The sequence below is a fragment of the Sinocyclocheilus rhinocerous genome, unplaced genomic scaffold (assembly GCF_001515625.1).
Source record: "Sinocyclocheilus rhinocerous isolate Xijiao unplaced genomic scaffold, SAMN03320098_v1.1 scaffold114, whole genome shotgun sequence".
NCBI classification, from domain to species: domain Eukaryota; kingdom Metazoa; phylum Chordata; class Actinopteri; order Cypriniformes; family Cyprinidae; genus Sinocyclocheilus; species Sinocyclocheilus rhinocerous.
In genome coordinates this window covers 504,923-510,001 of record NW_015646344.1, presented here as the reverse complement: position 1 = coordinate 510,001, position 5,079 = coordinate 504,923, and the positions used below count along the sequence as shown (strand labels likewise).

At 39.0% G+C, this 5,079-nt stretch overlaps 1 protein-coding gene and 1 pseudogene across 1 annotated transcript in view; both read right to left on the bottom strand.

The window, feature by feature from the left end:
- Positions 1-5,079, bottom strand: part of LOC107707279 (macrophage mannose receptor 1-like) — a 67,365-nt gene that overhangs the window by 56,340 nt on the left and 5,946 nt on the right. The gene's annotated exons all lie outside the window — the stretch shown is intronic.
- Positions 4,262-5,079, bottom strand: part of LOC107707277 (macrophage mannose receptor 1-like) — a 6,467-nt pseudogene continuing 5,649 nt past the window's right edge.

Genomic DNA, 5,079 nt, shown 5'->3' with positions numbered 1-5,079 from the left:
GCCGTGTCCGGCCGGAGCGACGAGACAAAAACATTAAAACCCATTATAAACGAGGCATTTGTTGCATCGAGTGGGGACATAATTACGGATTATAATGACTTATACTATCTTTTTATGAGTTGCGTTGCATCGTGCCGCGTAAACATAAAACCATGTCTGCATTTGTGATCGGAGAAATGACAAACAACAAGTGCTACTCTACACATCTTCTTTATGCACCAAGAGCTTGTAACATTTCAAAGAGAAAGGAAAAATTTAAATCGCATCATATGACCCCTTTAAACGATTTTAAAACGATGGGAGACCACAGACATGAAGACAGTTTCAACCGATTTTTAGCCTTATAATCCTCTGAACACACACACTAGATGATTCGAGAAGACCGCGAGACCACACACTTGTTGATTGTAGGAACGATTGCACAGTGACATGAGATCTCACGGACACTTGCAAGATCAAACGTGATTAGAGAAGAAAAACAATTAGAGGACAATCAACGTTGTCAGCTGGCAACAAAAAAACAAAGTATAGGAAAGAATATGGGTGATGTTCTCTGCTTTCATGGCATGTTTGTGGCTGCCAAGTTTCAGCTATAGAAGCACGCAACATCCGGTAGGTGACGCTTGCTCGCTCTCATTGGCTATCGCGAGTATAACGTCAGAGGCGGCCCGATCAAGAGTCGTAAATGTCAAACATGTTTGATATTTATGATTTGAGTTTGGGGACGCTCCATCTCGATCGGGAGCAGTTAAATAATCGTAATGACACCACACAATAGAGGATTTTCTGGACAAAAAATAGCTTGCGACAAGCCTCAAATTGGGCCACACCCCCGATTGTTCAGGAATGCAAATAGGGCTTAAAATCGGCCTTAAAATCGTCTAGTGTGAGGCCAGTTTAAGAGCGTCCTCCGGCTTCGAGTATGTATGAAAAAGACACTGCATGAGAGTGTTTAAGCCTCGGTCCTCACCGCATTACTGTCTTTACTGGATGTTTTTAGGGAATATTTGTTCAATATTTATTCACATGCGATTGGATTAGTTACTCATGTGCTGGACTGTTTTGATTTGGCTAATGCAGGACACTACTGAATGATGTGCATCAGAGGGGGTTTAGAAGTGGGTATACACAATGCTGACTGATAAAGAAGTGGGTATAGGCCTACCTGCGCATAACCTGCACTACACCACTGATTTTGACTATTAAAGAGAGAGTATTTATTGAGAGGAGGATTTTGAAGAAAAAAAATACAAGAAGAAGATGATTCCCTTTTTTTCTTGTTTTTTTTTTTTGGGGGGGGGATCCTCTTCTTTTTCCTCTCTTTCTCCTTCTCCTTCTCCTTGCTGTTCTCAATATCCCAAATAAAATTATAACATCATCTTCTGCTGCTTTTGTTTCGGCATAAATGTATTTTCTCTGTCTTACTTGATTGTGATTGGCTGGAATGCTGAAATTAAAACATTGTTATTATTATTATTATTATTTTAGAATTCATTTCTTTGTGAAAATTCTTATTTTGTTTGTTTCATACTCCTGCTGTTTATTGTATGTTTTTTTTTTAAGAAAACACAAACACGTTTGCATATAAACACATCCTCATTCATTTGCATATGTCCTCACCACATTTAAACCTTCAGGCTGAACTATATTTACATCTTTGACGTAAAACAGCAGGATAAACAGTGAATGTTGTTGTATTTCAGTCTTATTCATCTGTTTTATTGCAACAACAGGAAAGTTACACTATAACTGTGTCCCAATTCAGAGGCTGCATCCTTCAAAGTCCACAAAGGCTGAAGTGTGCGTTGTTAAATGAGACTGTCTACAGAAGGTTTCCTGTTCCCGCCCACCGCTCCTGTCACCTAGCAACTGCATGACAGCTGCCATCGGGACACAGCAGAGACGTTTCTGACAGACTTTTACATACAAAGATAGAGCCAGAAATGTAATTTTTTCCCAGGTAAAATAAGTTTGACTAAACTATTGCCATGATCCTTACCTGTGTTGCCTTGTCTTGTACTTTTATTTCCCCAGTGTTTCTCTGTTCAGTGCCCCTGTTTGCCTACCTGCCTCGTTTGTTTCCATGGTTCCTCCTTGTTAGCTGTCTTGGTGATTGATTGATTGTCTCCTCCACCTTGTTACCTCTTTACCCTGTGTATTTAAACCCCTGTGTTTGCCCTTGTTCTTTGTCTAGTCTTGTTTCAGTTACTGGCTGTTTTTACAGGAGCGGATTTTTTTAAAGTTGGAGCGTCGTGGTTTTCACTCGCTCCAAGAGCGCTCCACCACCGCTCCATCACGAGTACAATTCATGCCAACAGCCTGTAACATAATGGCATATTAAGCAAGAATTCACATGTTAAACAATAGCTAGCTTGATAGAGATGGATCAATCAAATCAGAAAGAATGTGAAGCTATGATGACGGCAATGGACATGAGCGGGAAGTTATAGTTCTCAAGGAATTTGTTTGTTCCTTCTAGATACTGAATATTTTCAGCTGAAAGCATGATTTAAACAAGTACTATAACACGCAATCGCTCTCTCAATAATGCATTCAAACAAATGTAATCTTACAGTGCTACTTCATCTGTATCTGATTTCGAATGAGCAGAAATCAGTAAGAAATGCATCGATCCGTAGGTAAAATAACTGATGAAAACGTACTGTTATTTGCACCGCAAAAAGCAGCAATTATACCTTTTAATGCTGACAACCATGTTATTAGCTTGTCATGTGGTAGGAAAAAAGTTTGAACACTAGTTAATGTTCTAATAAGCCACTTTGAAACTCTGCTGTTATTTTATTTTTTAATATAGGTTATGAAAAGGACTGTGATATTTCAAACATTCTGAAATACTTTAGCCATGGAGCAGTGTTTCTGAGATCAGTGAGCGCGGAGTGGAGTGGGGGCGGGAAATGGTGAGCCCGCACCGGAGTGATTATTAAATGCTTGGAGCATGGTGGGCAAATTGTTGACGCTCCACTCTGCTCACATACTCTGCCGGACACCACCACACTAATGTGGCTTTTTGTTAATGACTGTTCTACTACAGGATTTAACACAGAGTAACAGCTCACTAGCAGTTACAAAAGACACTTTAACTGTCTGTCACAGGCATTTCTAGTTGCATTTTTCATCAATTAATTTCTTAAATTATCCTTTGACTATGTTCTGGCCCACCATCTAGTGGCGAACATTTTTTATGGCCCAATGCCGACCCCTGCTTTAAAGGATGCAGCATCTGAATTGGGAAGCAGCTTATGTGTCCTTAATATGTCTGAATTATGATTTAAACCATGTTGGATTTTATAATTTAATTATCATTCTGATGTTGAGAAACAGTCAAGAGACGAGCTGATTGCACAGAAGTTTATTAATTTGAGCTGCTGTTGTTGACATGTTCTTTTATGTTTAGCACACAATTATTGTAGATATTTTAAATATGTATTTTATACCCAACCTTCACTCCTTTAAGAATAAACAATATTTCATTTAGCAGAGGCACATAATGTTGATACTAACTGATTCACATTCAAACAGTAATTTATAATCAGACATGATTAATATATAAATCTCAATAAGAGAGAGAGAAGTATAGCCGCAACAACATACAGAGATCCTTACAAATAAAGAATTTAATAAACCTAATATCATACTCTTCAGTTACATGAACTATTTCATGATAAAATAGAAACCAGTATAAATCTATATCTAATGATTAGTGTATGACGCCCTTTGACCCCTCACAAAATTCAATTAGCAATTATTAAGTTAGTAAATGACACACACACACACACACAGGTTTACTTAGCTATCTACATGGAGACATTACATAGAACTATATTGTTTTTATATACAGATAGTTATAGATTTAACTTCTGCATTTTTACAATAAAAAAATAAAAATAAAAACACAAATGAGGACGTCCCCAAAGGGAGGTTTTGGGGAGATTTTTTCAGGTTTATCTAATTTTTTGGGGTACATATTTGACCCCAAAATATAGATAAACACACAAACATGTTGAAAGAGTTTGTAAATGCAAAACATACATTAACAGTTTACTGATGAATATACAAGAACTATATAAACAAACATCTGAGGAAAACGTTTCTGCCTTTTTAACCCTCAGGTGCGACTGCCTGCTGAGACTGAAATTGTTAAAATGATTACTTTACAAAGTGATGAATGAAAGTGAAGTTAAAGGAAGTGAACACACAAGCACTTGTTTTCTTACATGAAAGGTCTGTGTATCTTTCACTCTTAATATCTGCTGCAGATGACGTTGAGTTTGTCAGTTTCAGGACGGCTGATCCAGCGCTGATCTCCTCCAGACTGAACTGCTCCAGATCTCACTGTGTGTTCACAGTCCTCCTCTGATGTGCCGTTCCCTGGAGCCCAGTTCTGATAGCACACGGTCTCTCCACTCACCCAGAACCAGATGCCCACAGTGCAGGAGTGACGTAAACCCAACCACACCGCCGCAGTAGACGCCCGTTTAACCACGTTCATCACACGACGCTGAATCTCTTCTGAATGAACCGAGACCAGATCCACATGATTCTGTCTGCAGTATCTCAGAGCTTCAGACCACGTCAGATTCTCTCTGATCACAATCAGTTTATCTGGAAACCAAACAAAGCACAAGCAGAAACTAGAGAGAGACTCATCAAAAACAACATGCAGAACAAACACTGCATGAATTTGTCATGTCAGACGTGTAGCGGGAACTTTAAGAGATCTGGAGGTGATGGATGGATTGTGTGTGTTTTGTGAGGATCTGCTCACCTTCATGACACACAAAAGGATATGCGTTGGTGCAGGAGATGTCATGCCATTGTCCCAGAGAGTCATATTTTACTGCTGTACAGTTTGCATTAATGTTAGGTTGAGTAGGATCCCAGTATCTGAATGATGACCTACTCTGATCTGACCACTGCCATGAGTCTTTGAACAGACCGATCCAGACAAATGATCCAGATGAGTGATTATCACTAATGATCTTCTTAACCTTCTCATTCTCATTCTGGTTTCTCACACTGACCAGATCAATGTGATTCTGTCTGCAGTAACTCTGAGCG